The following is an 18,572-nucleotide window of genomic DNA, read 5'->3' as shown; positions in this document are numbered from 1 at the left end:
GCTGTAGCAACTCAAACTCAGTCTTACCTGCATTTGCAACTCATCCTGTTCTGATTTAACTAGACTTCAAGGTCATAGCTTTTAGTTATCACATTTCAACAAAATATGTGTAGAGTACTGGTGGGTAAAAGCATAAGAGCAAGTGCAGTTTTTGACTCAATTCACTTCAGTCTGTGGTAGTTTTCTCTCATATTGTATTCTAGAGCTAGAGCACACTATCTCCACTTGAGATAGCATCATTTTTTCAACAAGTGTTAGAATTATGGTTTTCTACCTCCCTATGCTCCAGTGTAATTAATGAGTTAGATTACAAAGATGAGCCCATTCAGAGGAAAGCATATAGATCTACTTCTGACATTATCTCCTAAGAACAAATATTTCCATGTTTCCTCACACTATCAAAATAAAAACACAGAAAAAAATAATGTGTATGATCTTGAATATCGGTCTTGGTGATTAAATCTTAGACATGAATGATTGGTGAAATGCTACAAAAGCAGGAACATTGAAACACTGTCTGGGAATGCTAGGATAACGAAGTGATTGAGAACCCCACCTACAGGTACAATTGTAGAAAGAAATGAATTATCTGGGTGTATTGTTGACTCTAGGGAGACATTAGATATACTTTCAAATCTCTGAATTGCTGTCAGGGGAATATGCACTGTGTCATTTCATAAATCCCACGTGAAGCAACGCAGATATATCATAGGAGGCAAAGGTTGATAAAAATATTATAAAGAATAATCAGCTACACTTGCTCCTTGAGATGATCAAACAGAAGATGGATAACCCAAAATCATTCAGGATCGTGTATCCAAGATTCCACAACTTTAAAAGGGCTGAATTTAGAAGTGTTTTTAGTTCCTTTCTAACCGTTATATTCTGTGATTTTCAAGATAGGAATCTTTTCTATCTTTATTTTTTTTCTGTATTCATTCTCAAATTGTAAAGTAGGAATTTACCTGTGGTATGGGAGTCACGTGAGATAACCTTTAAAATTAAATCCCTCAAGTCTCTTAAACTTTTAACATATGACCACACAGTGCTTCTAGACCATCTGGAAGTTACCTATAGTATTCTGGGCCTGATTAGGATAGATATGCATATTAGTTGTTTTAACAAATATAAGATAAAGATGTGTGGAGAAAACAGAAACAATTCTGACAGATACTCTGATCTTAAACTGGTTAGAAACTGCTGGCCAGTGAAAGTAACTCTGAGACACCCCGACTTTTGTGGAGATAGTTATTTTGGAGTCCTTCTTTCTGCTTTAACCATTCATATGCAATTCCCAGTCTGTTCCAATGTTTCCCTTCTTTAGAATATTTCTATTGCCTCTCATTGTTCAGGATTGGATTTTAAAAATGTTCTTACTTTCTACTATTTGACCCTCATCTGTCTCAAGGAACTTAGCTTGCATTATCTTTTTATAAAATTTTATTGTTTTTCTGGCTTGTTTACTTTAGGTAAAGACCTTTCCCTATAGAGTTCTACCAGGACACTGATCTTGGGTGAGTTTCCCTTTGAGAGACTTGTCAGGTTGATCCTGGCCCCATGTGTGTTAAAGACTAAGAAATATACAACAATTTAAGGATAAATGAAATATTAAGTTCATAAAATTGAAGCATATCTTGCATTAGTGAAAAGTTATATTTTCACTGTCTATTGTCTGTCTGTTCTAAGAGGTATAACATTTTCTAAAATCAGGGAAGAACTTGTTTTCCTTCTGTATTCCTAATACTTTCACTTGAATTTCTCCAAGAGAATTTCAAAGTTCTGATAATCACTTCATTCTCATAGAGAAAAGAATCTTTGCTGTGCTTCAGGGGCAAAATGAAATGATAGGAAAACACTTATTGGGTTCATGATATATAGGAGAGACTATTTGTAACAGAGTTACAAAGAGCTGAGATAATGTTTCTTTATTTATTTTTATTTTCTAAACTCACTTTTTTATGGAATCTAGGGAAAGAATTATTGTCTATTTATCTATTACTTATCTATGTGCACTTTACCCGTTAGGTTTGAATTTACCCATGTCCTCCTCCTCCTTTCCACCCACTTAATTTCCCTTGAATTTTACTTCCATGTATGCACATAAGTGTTGATCAATTAGTTTCAAATTAGTACTGATTACATTTGGTGTTTGTTTTTCCATTCTTGTGATACTTCACTAAGAAGAATGTTCTCCAGTTCCATCCAAGTTGTTACAAAAGATACTAGATCACCATTTTTTATGGCTGAGTAGTACTCCATGGTATTTATATACACCACATTTTATAAATTCACTCATGTATTGATGGGCACTTAGGTTGATTCCACATCTTTGCAATTGTGAATTGCGCTGCTATAAACATTCAAGTGCAAGTGTCTTTTTTTTTTTTCCTTTGGATAAATGCCTAGTAGTAGGATTGCTGGATCAAATGGTAGGTCTACTTTTAGTTCTTTGAGGTATCTCCATACTACTTTCTATAGAGGTTGTGCTAATCTGAAGTCCCACCAACAGTGTATAAGTGTACCTTTCTCTCCGCAGCCTCACCAGCATCTGTTGTTTTGGGACTTTTTGATAAAAACCATTCTCACTGGAGTTACCTGATATCTCACTGTGGTTTTGATTTGCATTTCCTTGATTATTAGAGACATTGAGCATTTTTTCATGTGTTTGTTAGCTAATAGTTTATCTTTTTCTGAAAAGTTTCTGTTCATGTCCTTTTCCCACTTTTTAATGGAGCTTTTTACCCACTATCACTACTTCTATTTAATATAGTGCTGGAAGTCCTTGCCAGAGGAATCATACAAGAGAAGGAAACCAACAGTAACCAAATGGGGACAGAAGAGAGCAAACTATTGCTCTTTGCTGATGATATGATATTATATCTGCAAAACCCCAAAGATTCAACCTGAGACTCCTGGAATTGATAAATTAATTCAGCAAAGTCTCAGGCTACAAAATCAATGCGCACAAATCAGTAGCTTTCATATACACCAATAACAGACAAGCTGAGAATCAAATCTAAAATGCAATAACTTTCACAATAGTATCAAAGAGAATAAAATACCTAGGAATATATTTAACTGAGAAGGTGAGAGAGAAACAGTATTAATTTGGAATACAGCTCATTATCTGATACGCTACCCCCAATATACTGCTTGCTTCAGTCATGAGTGATTCAAGAGCTGACTGGAGCCAAACTTGAAGGAGGCATATTTCAGTGGAGGTAGGGGGAAAAAGCAGGATGTAGCAGTACAATTACTGTACTAGAGTAAAGGCCTGAAATTTAATTTGTAGACATAGACTAATAGTTTTAGAGGCTACAAATTTACTTAAGTTAAGATAATAGAATTTTTAACAAGAAGTGAAAAACCAACTTTGGTACAGAAGTTATATAAAAGCAGAGAACATGTAGTATAAAGTCAGAATTAGGGCAACGAGTGTCTTCAAATACAATTCAGGAAAGAGAAATTCCACTGACGACTACTAGATAAGACTTTTGCCAATGCCTTAGTGATGAGTAATTAACCATTAACAGTATGCCCTATATATAAACACACACACGTATATATTCATACACAATAATGAGTATATACCTATACATATATGGTATATAACTCATATTTTTATACATAATTTACGTTATTTATCATTAAGTTTTTCTTCCAGTCCTATGCTATGTCTTACTACACTACTTATCCAGAGTTAAAGAGAAGACAAAACATACTTTTTAAGTGGATCTAAGGATTCTAGAGAAGGTTATTTTCAGAGTTTTCAGGGACAATTTCCAATAAGTAGACCTGACATTGATATGCAAATACACAAATGTGTAGGATGGCCCGTTCTCTCTGTCATTATATTCAGGGAAATAGTTCTTATTTTCAGAATAAAGATTTATCCAGAATATGGGCCACAAAGAGAGAGAGAAAGAATGAATGAGATGCCTTGTTCTTGTAACCCCTTACTTATTTCCATGACTTCAAAAAAATATTATTAGCCAATGTTCTTCCTTAAAAAAAGTATTAGTACCCAGCCCCCTGTGTCAATAAAATATTCATATTTTATAAAATATTAATACACGACTCTTTTAGGATATGAGTCTGGCAGGGGCACTAAAAGCATATAAGCGTGAAAAGATGCCTCACAGCCAAAAGCAAACTGCTGGACCGCCTGGCACAAACTTCTAGATAATGCTCAAAAAGTTTGTTCTTCCTCACTTTCCTATCTTTGCCTTCCCTTTAATTAAACAAAAGTATATTTGATTCATTATTTCTTCTTCCTCCCTAGTCATTGATTTTATTTTGAAAAGGAAGAAGAAATAAATTTAAAAAAACTAAGAAAGTACAATTTCTTAATGACTGCTCTTCTAATACTTCTTTGCTATGTTACCAGCAAACAATCATGTCAAGTCACAAAATGACAATGTCTCTGTTGAAGAACAAGACCATGAATACTCACTCAGTTTTCATCATTCTGGTATTTCGCCAGTAGACAGTCTGGTGACCCCTTATGGGGCATAACATTACCAACAACTCTGAGATTAAGAACATAGAAATTATAAATTGGACTACATAAAAACTCATAGTGTGCTACAACTTCCCTTTGTGTAACATTTCTCAGATTAAGTGAGAGTGTAAGGCGTGAGAAAGTCACCAATTAAATAGGCTTTAAATGTTGACATTGACGGAAGATTTATAGAGTAAGTAGTGCAATTACTTGCCATTATTTTCACCAGTTTGTTTATAAAGCTAAAATAGTATAAGAAAGGAACTATACACTTTGATTTCAAAATAATATAAATCTAACACTTGGTTTCATTATGTGCCAGATGTCTAACTTTGGACAAATCGTTTACCCCTCTGATTTTCAAATCTCTCATCTATATGTAGGAGAAAATGAAACCTAATTTTAAGACTGTTTTGAGGATGGTTAATATATAATTACATTAGTCTTTGGCACAGTGACAGATACTAATTTTCATAATTAATCATGGAGCTATGACTTGGGTGGTAGTAGCTTAATAATCCTTTAATTATACCTAATGCTTTATAGTTTCTGAAATGCTTTTCATATACAAAACCTATTTTATAAAAGGTAAGTGAAAGGCACAGTAACAGCAGCTCGTCTTTCTTGACTGCTTGCTGCATGTCAGACACTGGGGTAATCATTTTACACCCATCATCTCGTATCATTCTACAAACAACTCTTTGGTATATACACTGTCATTATCAGTTGTGATTTAGTGATAAAGAAACTGAGGCTTGGAAATTAAGTTGCTGAAAGTTACCAGCAAGTAGCCAGACAGAATCAAAACCTCATTTCTGACAGTAGAGACTGAGTTTATAAGCACAAAACAATACCACCTGTGAAAAATCTGATTGAATTAAAACAGAATATGAGTTTCATATACATGACACTGAGTTCGGGTGGCCTGGGTAATATTTTTATTTTTTCTTTCTGTGTAATGGGAAGGGTTTGGAAGACTCAAAATATATGCATAGTATGCAATGACCTTTTGGGATTCGGATGCTGTAAAGAATTTATGGACCATCTTGTCCAATCAATTGTCAGCAGCATTTTTACTATATCAAGAGAGGCATATATAATGATGTAAAATAGTTTTGTTGTGACTATATGTAGCTGAATGGAATAGTAGAATATAAATTTAATCAATAATACTAAGAAATGTATATGCAATTATAATTATCAGGTTGAACAATTCTCTAGAGCTTTCTTAAAGAGTTCTTTTCCAATAAAAATACAAGATATTTTCAGCATGATATATGACTTTGAATAAAGAAGATATTTAATTTGAATTTCAATTTTTAAGCCTGTGATTCACTGACTTCGCATTTCCAAGTGCAAATTGCTGGTTCATAAGAGAGCTTATTGCATAAATGATACTGTTGCATAATACATATTTAATGGTGATTATAATTATATATTTATGACATTTTGGTAACTTGCTTAACATACATTTTGTGGATATATTTTATATGGCTACTATTATTGTAGACTTTTATGTAATTTTTGATATGTAAAGACCTGAGTGCAACCAAGAAACCTTCATTGCTTTAAAATTCTTTCATTTTCAAAATAAATGTATTCACAATGTTGTGCCACCATCACTGCTATACATTTCTAGAACTTTTTCTTTTTTAGTTTTTTTAGCGTTTTAATTATTGTAGATGGATAATAGTTGTATATAATTATAGGTTACATGTAATATTTTGATACAAGCATACAGTGTGTAATGATCACTGAATTATACACTAAAAATGGTTAAAATGATACATTTTATGTCACATATTTTATCACAGTAATTTTTTTAAAAAGCATTAAAAATAAACAAATGCATTGATTTTCAAGAGCACTGGCTGGGTTCCCCTGTGGAAGCAAACTCTGCAATGGAGATTCATGTGCAGGAAGTTTTCAAGGGAGTCCTCCAAGGACCAACATCTGCAGAGGGGAGGGAAGGAGGCAGGATTGAGAGAAAGAGAAGTAGTCTGTGAAACAGTAACAATGAGGATTCAGGAAACCCTGTGGCAGTTGTGGAGCTGGGAAAGCCCTGGGAACTGTCCTGCATTTGGGCAATGCGACTGGCCCTTTAGACCCCTCTCAATCTCTCATCACATGCAGGCTGCCCCCAGGAAGGAATCACGGCCTGTGTGAGGGAGTTCTCCTCAACTGAGGGCAATAACGCTAACGGGGCATGTGGTGTGTGCTGCACAGACTGTCAGCAGGTGCATCTCAGTTGTCAGCCTTCTTTGGAAATGCCCTAGGACCTTGTACATTCCCAGGTGGCCAACATCCAGTGACTGACTGATTCAGGGATAACAAAGCCTGGTCTTTTCCTATGGACTGAGTGTGACTGCCATCCCCCCCTCCAAGTTCATATGTTGAATGCCCTAACCCCCATGTGACTATTGGAGCTAGTGCCTTGAAGCAGTCACGACAGTTAAATGAGGTCATAGGGTGAAGCCTTGATCTGATAGAACTGCTGTCCTTACAAAAGAGAAACAAACACCTGAAGTTGTTCTATCTCCATCGTGTGAGGACACAGTGAGAAGACAGCTTCTGCAAGCCAGAAAGAGAGCCCTCATCAGAAACCAACCCCTGCCAGAAACTTGATCTTAGACTTTTCAGCCTCTAGAAATATGAGAAAATAAATTTCATGTCACACTGTCTGTGCCATTTTGTTATGACAGCCTAAACAGATTAAGACACCCTTTAACTCCAGTTTCCAAGAGTTGTAATGCTATTTCAGAGAACTCAAATTGTGATGGTTGGGACTAGAAAAGATAAAAGGAGAGGATACAATTTGGAGCTGGATCACCTGCCACCCCACTGGCAAGGAGGACCCCATAACTGGTAGTAAGTAAAAGGCACAAGGTGACAATGAAATTGTTGAAATTTCCCCACTTCTGAACTAATAAGGATAACAGTCTGTGTGTGGTGGGGAATTCATGGGCTGGTGCAATTTATTGGAGATTTGAGAAACAGATGAAATAGTAACTGTAAGAAGAACGAAATAAGATGGCTCTTGCTAAAGAAAAAAAGATAATAAAATGTTGAACTTAATTAATTGGCAATTCAAAGCTAAATGTTAAACTCAGAAGTCTTCTTTGGTAGCATATAAAAGGGGTCCTTATTCTCTGCAGTAATAGAGAAAGCTGAGAACAAGTACCAGAACTTAAGCTTAAGAGGAGCTAAGCCCAAAAGAAGTTTAAACTCTTTTAATTTCAAAGTATTACGTGAGTACAAATATTTTTGTTTACATGGATCACTTTTATAATGCTTGAATCATGGTTAATAGTGTGCCCATCTCCCAGATAGTGTACACTGTACCCATTAGGTAGGTGTTTGCCCATTCCCCCCTCCACACCCCACTTGATTTCCATTGAGTTTTACTTCCCTCTATGCACATATGTGCTCATTGGTTAGTTCCAATTTATCAAGGAGTATATGTGGTATTTATGTTTCCATTCTTTAGATACTTCACTTAGAAGAATGGTCTCCAGTTTCATCCAAATTGTTGCAAAAGGCATTAAGTCATCCTTCATCATGACTGAGTAGCATTCCGTGGTAAACACATATCATGGAAAGTATACCATAGAAGTTTAAACTCTTAATATAGGAACGTCTGTTATGCCAAGGCCAAGGCACTGGTTGGAATGGAACAGGGTCCTGACATATGGGATACAGACATAAGTGTTGATTCTCCATAAATTAATTTAATCTGAATTTCCTTGGAACTCCCTGAGTGTGCAAAAGTGGCACATTCCTTTAGCTTGAAGACATGCAGAGGCCTCTCTTCCACAAGACAACCTGGACCCTTCTCAGGATCTGCCCTTTCCTCATGACCTGGTCATTAGACTAGCAGTTAACATTCTACTAGAACACAACCCAAGTGGGGACATGCTGGGCCTGATAAAGGAAGAAAATTTCTAAAGACTATAGCACATACTAGAAGAAGCTGTGGAAATATACATAAGGCTGAATTTTTAGGGGATTAGGTCACCCGATGGCTAAGGGATAGTTTATTGATCTTCGAGCACTTTTTCAGGATACGAGATTTAACACCCTAGTACAGACTCCAGGAGATTGTACAAGCATATCATTTGGATGGCTTCTAGAAGCATGGACAAAGGAATGGTACACAGAGAGTGTAGTAGGACAATCAGAATTGCAATGACAGATGGTAGGGAAAAAACACCTGAACTACTTAGAGAAGTAACATACACAGTGGACGTAGTATGTCAGCCTGCAAAACTCTAGAAGACTAAATTCCATGGGAGGTCACAAAGGATACACCGTTTACCAAAGCAACATCTAACTCACTGGTGAGAGGGACAAAGCATTACTTAGGAGTTTGGTGGAGGCTGTGCTCTGTGAGCCAGTGCTGATGGTAGTAGATGTTGTCATGGCACTGGACTACTGTTGGCAATGGGTGAGACAGGGCATCCACAGCAAGAGAGGGTAGGAGCTATCACTCAACTATCAAAAGCCAGAGGGCCATAATTATTGCAATGAGTAGCAGTGATGGAGAGGCATGTAGGCAGCCTGAAAAAACTTACAGAGACGGTTAATAAAATATGACATCCCTATGGGCAACATATGTGGGCAGCAGGGGTGTACCACTCAATCTGTACAATCAACAGAAATCAAGGGTGGATAATCAGGAGGCTGAAAGCTTTCATCCCAATAAAAATTTAAGATTCCTTTCCCAGTGTCAAAATATGAATGAGATCTCAGATTCAGAATTGATAGATTAAATGAGAGGCCGGGTCACCAGGACCAGAAAGCCTCAAACATTGCAAATGTACGTGATACTGCTTCCTTGTCCTTGCCTACAGGGAGCTACAGCCATTTACTTGATTAACTGTATACTGGGTAAAGAATACTCCAAACTTTTCAGCACTGTTGAAGAAAAGAACAAAGATGACCAAAGTATCATCATGGCCTCCCTATTAGACTAGGGGCATTTGGGGGGGTAGCCATAAATTAAATCCTGGTCCATGTCTGGCTCAAATTTGGTACATTGAATCATAGACCCAAACTGGTCATGTACACAGTCCTTAAAGAGACACACTTGCTTATTGGCACAAGTCCAAAAGCAGCTCCTTAGCCTTTGGGATTGTAGCTATTAATATCACACAGGAGAAGGTCAAGTGGAGGCCTCTAAAGTTGATCCATCTCATTTCAGCCAGGATGAAAAAAATCAAAACCAATATCACATCTCAGGTTAAAGACCAGAAATCAGTATCACTTTTAGAGAACTGAGTGATGCAGGAGTTCCTGCATCCTTCCTTTCATATCTCCATGAATTTCAACAATATGTACCAAAAAAAAAAAAAAAGGTGTGAATTGGAAGATGACAGTAAATTCCCGCACACTCAACCAGGTTGTCAGTAGTCTCAATTACTGCTGCTGTGGCAGACTGGGTATTCTGGCTAGAGCAGATATTATATGACCTTTGGTACGTTGGCTATAGCCACTGATGTGGCAGATGACTTCCATCCCTATTAGAAATGAGGATTAGATACTGTTTGCATTCACATGGCACTGACGATAGTATACATTTCAAGTTCTGCTCCAGGGTTCTGTTAAATATTCTGATTCTATTACAATATAGTACAAAGAGATCTGCACCATCTGGTAGTTCCTTAATATAACACAGTGTGGATTATATCAATGAAAGCATGTGTTCAGCTCAAATGAGCAAGAAGTGGTCAACATGTTGAAGGCCTTGGTAAGACATTTATCCTCCACAGGGTAAGAGATAAACATTACCAAGACTCAAGGACCTGCCACATCAGTAAAGCTTTTAGGAATATCAGAAATCTGGGGCATACTATATCTTCCGAAAGTAAAGGACAGTATATTGTACCTCCTGCACCCCCTAAGAAGGAAAAAAAAAAAAACCAGTTCCTAGTAGCTTGTTTATAGTTCTTAGCAGAATATTGTATTTTACCCTTGAGAACCATTTTGACTTATATACTGTGTGACACAAAATTTTGCCAGCTTTGAAAGGAGCTCAAAGGAGGAAAAAGTTTTTCAGTAAATCCAAGCTGTGCTACAAGTATCCTTGAGGCTTGGACCATATGCTGTAGCAGACACCATGACATTACAATGATATGATAAATATCATTGGTGGGAAAAGATGTTTTGAAGAGTTTATTTTAAGCACTAGTGGGAAAATAAAAATGCACACTACTAGAGTTCTGCAACAAGACAGGGCCAACCATATCAGAAAATTAATAACATTTGAAAAATAGCTCTTGGCATTCTATCAGGTTCTACTAGAGTCAGACAACCTGATTATGAGTCCTCAAATAGTCATGCAGCTATAGTTACCCATCACAGGCTGGGTTTTATGTGGCCTTACTACTTTTGTGGCTTATTAACAAGGTCAGGTGGTTCCAGCAACCAAGTAGACAAAATGGCAGAGCTACCAGACTTTAGCCAGTCTCTATCTTGGCTACTCTAGTACTGGTACAATGGACTTATACACTAAGTGACCATCGAGACAGGGATGGAAGCTATGGATCCAAGAGTATGAGCTTCCACTTACTAAGACATATTAGCTACTGGTGTCATTAAATATCTAACCTACCAAGAGCAGAGACTAACCCTGAGTCCCCAATATGGCATTATCCCTTAAGAAGACCAACAGGTTTCTTATTAGTAAGTTATTTATATAGGAGCCTTTCTATCTTAGAAGAATCAACATTTCATATCAAAAGAAATAGACACACATTCTGGACATGGTTTTGCCTTTCCTGTCCTCAGGGTCTCAGCTAGCACCATTATCTAAGCACTTAGAGTGTTTGTTCCACTGGTACACAGCCCACAGAATATCCCATCAGGCCAAAAGATGTATTTTATAGCAATGGAGGTATAGAAGTGGGCCCAGACCTTGGGTTCTACTGGCTATATCACATACTATACTACCCAGAAACTGATAGTCTGGTAGAAAGTTAGATCAGCCTACTAAACACTCAACGAACCATTGGTTTGTAAGTGATACTTTATGAGATAGAGCAGAATCTTCTGAGATGTAGTACACTCTTCAAACCAAAGAAATTTTTGTCACTGTGCCCCCATAGGTGGAAGGTATGTGCCTGGGAACCATGGGATGGAAGTCAAAGTGTCCTTGTGTAAATAGAAACATCTACTCCAATCTTGGCCATGTTGTCTGTCTCATTTCTACAACACTGGCCATTGCAGGTTTAAAGGTTCTGGCTCCCAAAGAGAAACAATACCTTGGGGACACAAGCAATACTGTCATTGGACCACAGTCTATAGCTGCCACCTGGAGGCTATTGTCTCTAATGTAGAAACAATAATTGTAGATCTAGTTTACCTTTCTGAGTGCTATGATATGATCATTCCCCCTGTACTGTGATGAAGCTCTCTGCTCCAGCTCCAGCATATTAAAAACATACCGATGATATTTCTCTGCCAAAAAATATGTGCTTTAGAACTAAACAATATTTTGTTAGTATTATTTCTCTGTGACTTACTAGCTCTATATCATGCAAGTCACCAAATCTCTCTTAAGTTTGATTTTTTTCATAATTACGGTTGGAGAAGTTAATATCTACCTCTAGTGGTTATAAGGATTAAATGATCCTAGCACATCTATCCTAGCACATCTGTGTCACATGTTTAAAATTAGTTTATTTAATGCTTTAATTCCCTTCTAGAAACACTGTAGACTGCTCAGTGATGATTCCTTTCCTTAAACAATTATGTAGATTTTTATCAGGAAAATATTTTCTGTAGCAACCAGTATCTCCTGATTCTCTCTCCCTCTGACTTCCATAAGTAGAGGAAACGTGTGAAGGGCCTTGAGTTTTCATACAGAACACATTCTAAATGGGCTGATAGTACAGATCTCAGACTCTATGCTGTGATACACAATAAAATACACTTATTGAGAAATTTCTCACTTTACCATCATTTTGGAAAGAGGCACAGACTTTTCCATACATTATCAATAAAAAAAAATATTCAATTGGTATTTTATTACTAACTGATCAGCAGATAATTGCATTATATACTATGGAAGTCATATTGTGAAAATCAAAATCCCAAAAATATCAAAAATCAAAGACTTAAATCTTAGCATTTGATAAATTATAATGTATAGTAATAAAATTAATCCTCTTGGAGGCCAATTCTGACATGGTTCACATTATTTTGATTGTCCTTCTATTAGGTAACAGTTGACATAGCTGGTTTAGGAGACAATGAAAGAAATAAAAATGAAAAAAAATACAACTCATATTTAAACACATTTTTATTGCTCAGTAATCGTCCTTTTCATGTGTTACAAATGATTCCTGACAGTTAACACAAATTAAAGACAAAAAGCAAAGATCTTTGAGAAAATTTAAAGAACATAAAGTAAACTTAGAAGATTTTATTTTGTTTTTGTTCTGTTTTGTTCACAAATAGAAGTATGTAAAATTTCTTGTCATGCATTTGCTGTAAAGAACATGTCAAGTCTTTGCTTGTCTACTTTACCTCTACCTTAGACACCAACCTTTAAAGGAAGCAGCCTGGAGCAATGAAAATTGCCTGTGTCTGAGAGACCGGAGTCTAGTTTCTTGGCCTAACCTTGCCTCCACCTAGCTTTGTGTCCTAGGCTTGTCACTCTTCTCTCTTACCCCTCTGGCTCTTTTCCTGCATTTGTAAGATTAGAGAGATTTATTTTTTTTGTTTGTTAGTCTCTGGGATGGTTAATTGTATGTGTCAACTTGACAGGACCATGGGATTCCCAGACAGTTGAGAAAACATCACCCTGGATGTTTTGGTGAGGTTTTTGAATTAAAGTAACATTTAAAACAATAGACTGAGTAAAGGAGATTGCCCTCCCTAATTGGGTGGGCCTCAGCCAATCAGTTGATGACCTTAATAGAACAAAAGGATGACCCACCTCCAAGTGAGAAAGAATTCTCCTGCCTGATGGCCTTCAGCTCTTCCTGGCTCTACAGAAGCTTGAAGCCTTCAGACTGAGATTGGAATACCAACTCTTAAAGATTTTAGACTTGCTAGCCTCCATAAGTGTAGCAGCCAATTCCTTATAACCAAGAGAGTATGTGTATGTGTATGTATGAGTGTGTGTGTGTGTATATATATATACACACACACATATATATATATGTGTATGTATGTATATATATGTGTATGTGTGTGTGTATATATACACACACATATACATAGAGAGAAAGAGAGATGTGGCTCATATATTCAGGTAATTGGTTTGAATATAATTTAGGAGCTATGTACTTGGACATATATATGTCTCCTAGTATTTCTGTTCCTCTGGAGAATCCTAAGACTAATAAAGTCTCTAATGTTTTGGTATAGAAAATACCATTTAAAAATACATTTTCTTTAACCTTTACTTATTTTTCCAATGAAATAATCTGTCAGATCCATCACCCAAAATTGATACTTCATATATCAAACTCACATCTACTAAGCCAATGTTACATGACAGGATTTAGTTGGAAAGGATACAACTTATTTAACCACTGGAACATTCTTCAACTTCTCCTTGAAATATGTAATTCTTTGTGATACCTTTTTTAAAAAAAAGGCCAAAACAATGCTTTTACTTATTGTTGAGTTGCTACTCTACTCATTTTATTCTGCACTGCTGTCTCCTAGATTAAATCTAATTAAATAGATGGCTGTTCTTTGGACACACACATGCAGCATTTTATTGGCACCTATGAAGTAGAGGATCTTTACGATAAACTGGGGGATTGAGATGACAAGGTTCTGCCCTGCCCTTGAGGAGTCTGCAGTGTCTACTAGGAAGCTGTCCTAGGTCTTTTGCTCACTGAAGTTCTAGTATAGACTTTGAAGGTATAATTTAGATAGGCCTCATATTTCAAAAACTGAAACATGCCAGTCATTTGGGATCTTCATTAGTGATTTTCCTCAGAACTAAAATATTTCATCTAATAATCATCATTAATCAAGTTACCCAAGTTCTTCTCTTTAAAGATTGAAAAATCCAGACCCTAAATTTGAGGAAAAAACAAAAATAAACACAAACACACATGTTCTTTAAGTTACTTTAAAAAGAAAAAAAGGGAATTGATCACAAGTACACACATAAACTGTGTTATATTCAGTAACCACCAAAGGAGCTAAAACTGGGAAATTTAATGCACATATTATCAGAAATATTGGGAGAAATGGCTCATATGTTCTGTTAATTGGTCTGAATGTAATTTAGGAGCTAACCTATCTGGACTTTTACACAAAGTCATCTTATTAATCTCTGATACTAAGTAAAACATACATTTTTTTTTATTTCTAGTTGGTTTCCTTGGCAATGATATAAATGTGAGAAAGAGTGTCTTGCTATTCCTATCTTATCAAGAGTTACACTTTGGGGAGGGGTTAATTGCAGTAATAGAGTTATGTGATTTCGGAACCTTAGGGATCTTTGAAATTATGTAGTCCAACTTCACTGTTTTTCATAATAGGAGACAGACTCAGAGAAACCATAGACTATTTCTTCACTTCCAGGGCAGTGCTATTTCCTCTCTTACCTCTATTGCTCCACAGATATGCAATGTACAGCAGCTCAGCCTGCTAAGATTTTTATTATTTTTTTTAATTGAGTCTGGTTCCAATCAATCTGAACTTCTGAGTTTTTCTGATTTGATGTGTTCATTGCTTGAGGGAGAAAACCATTGTACTCAGCTGTTTCCTCCTATCAACAATATCTTATCTCATTCACCTTCTTGCCTCTCTAAATACCTCATCAATAGTTAATGTTCTTTCCAGTTGCCTCCATAAAACAGGCTGGGTTTTATAAGAAAAGCTGTTCAATACATGTCCAGAACAAATGATGGTTTATATCTTTCATTGTTGTATGAGGAATTTGGTGCTCCTGAAAACGTCTCTTCCATGTGAAGGATGAACGGCTCCAATTGAGTCTCCTCCCACTCCTATGCTTTAGGGATCATTCAGTTCCCTCCCTGGTGCCCTTCCTCCTGTTGTCCAATAGGTTAATGAAGCTGAATGTTTCTAGACTGTGCTACTCTCAGTTGTTGTGAGTAAAGGAATTGTATAAACTAAACAGGATCAGTTCTGCATCTAGTTTATGTGAAGCACAAGCATGGCACAAAATATTTTATTGAAACTTCATGAGAAAAGCACAAGGAATTTAAATAGTACAGGGAATTTTACAAGTGAAGAAACTGACACTCCAGAGAATTTAAGAAAATTACAAACAAATAGTAAACGAGGTAGCTTCATTGTACTCAGAGCTAGTATTCACTTATTTATGCAAATATTCATTAAGCAGACATTTATTGAACACTTGCAATGTACCAGAAAGTCTGCCACTTACTGTCGAGCTAAGATATGCACAAATAAGACATGAGTATCACTGCCCTTAGAGAAATTATATGCTCTTATTTGATGCAGACTCTTAATCAATTAGATTACAGTGTGATGTGAGAGAAAGGAGATGCAGAGAAAGATGACAAGAGAGCCTGGAATTGTATTCTTGAGAAACATCAATTTAAACAATAGGTAAAAGACACAGAAGAATTTGAAATGGAAAGGCCAGGGGAAGGCAGTGTCCTTGGAGCCAAATGAGATTTGTAAAGAAGGAAGGCACAGAGTGAAATGCCGCTGAGGCAAACTATGGCAACAGTTTGAGATCAACAAGTGTATTGGACTAGTTGTATAGAAGAATTTTACTAGAACTTTAAGAGTTTGTGAAGAGGAGAGAGCATGGAAGCTGGGAGATGCTGAGTAAAAGTAGCTGTGGTTGTCATGTTAATATTGGTCATATTTTAAGAATATAAAACATCCTGATCTTCATCTGCCAATGGGAAGAAAGCCCTGGCCATGGAGAAGCAGAAGGCAAATGCTAATAGAACAGATGATCTAATAATGAGTAAGGTAACGTCCTTGTGGAGACGGGTTAAGAAGGGACCTAGAAGCACAGGTCCCACTTGGAAGAATGGTCTTGCTCCTACTGCTAAGATAAAAAGAAGCATATGCCAATCCCTGCTTGGTGCGAGGAAATTATAGAAAAAGCCACCTGATTAAAGAAAGGGAGAACGCTGGGTAGGACACTTGTACAGAGTAAATAATTGAAAAAACAGACTGAAAAAAACAGAAGGCCAAACTTACCAGAAAATAAAAAACAATTTGCCTCTGCTAATTGACAGTCAAGGTTTTGGTAAAGATCACAGATTTTTAATGACAATAAACGGTTTGGTTATTTTTTTTTTTTTCCTTGAGATGCCTTGTGCTCAGGGGTAGACTTGTTTAAGTATTTTGACAGAGGGGGAAAGAAAAAAGTGAGAAGGAAGTATAAGATGTGAGTGATACATCAGTTAGAATATTGGATTACCACCAAAATAACCTGTAGATATTTTTAAAAACATAGACAAGTAATTCACAAGCTGTGACCTACCTTGTGGCGAAGGGTCTTTATTCCACGAGTAAGGAGTCTCACGAAAATCTGTACACGAAAATCTGCAATTAGAAAAAAAAATGCAAACAGTTCTGATATGCAGTCAGAGTGTGGAACATTTTTAACAGTCCCTGCAATTTCAGCAGAATGGGGAATGTTGGAAATGCTGAGGGGGGAAGGCACGAGGCTGGGACAGGTTTAAAGCTGTTTAGTTTAAAGTCTGCTTACCCACGCGCTGAGGCCAAGATGGTGTCGCTCCCAGAATGGAGGCCGGCTAGGGCTTTCTTTTATAGCCGGGTTTGGGCGGGCTCTCGGAGGGGTGGGGCCAGTTTAAAGGGAAAGTTCCCTGGGAACCTCCAACCAGCCTAACAGGAACGAAGAGAAGCAAAGGCTAGCGACTGAGGAAACAGTACAGGGCAAAAGGTCTTAACAATGTTGAAAGGCAGATGCAGTGGAAGTAGAGATCAGCCACTCTTCCTGGCTTCGGAGTTTGAGCAGTTTAGGTGACGCCAAAGCTCAGACCAAGCCCATAGGAGTCAGTGGAGAAAATGGAGGTGAGTACAATGTTGTCATAGATGAGGTCAGGGGACTGTGACAGCAGGGCACTAAGTGGGCCTTCCACCTCATGTCAACTTGGGATTCAGCCCCACTCCTTCCCCTAACAAGTCTTACATGTTCCGCTCCTTCCTATAATAACAACTTATGCTACCTTTCACTCCCCACCCATCTTCCCAATACATTCTCCACATGCTAAACTTAAAATTTGAGTATTTTATTAACGATGAGACCTTTAGCAACTCAAAAGATTTCTTTGAACATTCATCCTTGTTTGCATGTAGCTTGGCTTTTCCTCATTATTCTGATACCACCTTAAGGGGACAAACGCTTTTTCATGAAGGTACAAGAATAAGGGTTTAGAACTAAAGCATGTTTTATTTTCTCATTATCTCCTCCTCATTTCTAAAATTTAGTGCCCCGTAAGTGCTACAAATGTTAGTTGCTTAATAAATATTTCAGCAAATTGATCCAAATTATGTAACAGATGTGGGACCAATGATACTGATTTATTTAGAATGTCATTTTTTATTAGAAAATTAAGTCCTAAAATGGTTAAATGGTCAAAAGGCTACAGGCCAAAGACGTAGTAAATAGACTAAATTTAAATACTTTTGAATACATTTCTGTATTTCCTAAAAGACTGCTTCTTTCTAACTATGTTGGCCCTCCCCATTATCATACTGATAAATTTAAAATATTCTTGTCATGGTGCAAGGGAATCGACTTATTTGAGTCATTCAAATCTCATCCTAAATGTCTTTATCTATAAAATATGGGATTAGATGATATCTAATGTTAATTCCAGATTTAAACATAATATGAAATTATTAATGTTATTCAAATCTCATTATGATCTATGTGAACATAAAAATATTTCAGTTTTACTCGCTCTCTGGTATTATTTAGATTAAGAAAAGATACATTTAACTAATTTCACTGATTGTATTCATTCCTTTATATAGAAAGGAGATTTCAGGAGGAAAGAAACCTATTAAATTAGCATTTAAGTTTGTAAGAGTCAGGTAGCAGTTAATTCTGCCTATTATTTATACTGCA

The 18,572-nt window shown here is 36.7% G+C and overlaps 1 long non-coding RNA gene across 1 annotated transcript; it reads right to left on the bottom strand.

The window, feature by feature from the left end:
* Positions 1-4,507: 4,507 nt before the first annotated feature.
* LOC123636546 lies at positions 4,508-17,203 on the bottom strand. The gene is made up of 3 exons (XR_006734588.1): positions 17,187-17,203; positions 16,959-17,020; positions 4,508-4,529 (listed from the first exon to the last, which is right to left on the bottom strand). It is a non-coding gene; the product is annotated as an uncharacterized LOC123636546 (long non-coding RNA).
* Between the last annotated feature and the right edge of the window lie 1,369 nt (positions 17,204-18,572).

Source organism: Lemur catta, chromosome 4, assembly GCF_020740605.2.
Source record: "Lemur catta isolate mLemCat1 chromosome 4, mLemCat1.pri, whole genome shotgun sequence".
Taxonomy (NCBI): Eukaryota; Metazoa; Chordata; class Mammalia; order Primates; family Lemuridae; genus Lemur; species Lemur catta.
The sequence above is the reverse complement of the archived record's forward strand: the minus strand, read 5'-3'. Positions and strand labels throughout refer to the sequence as shown.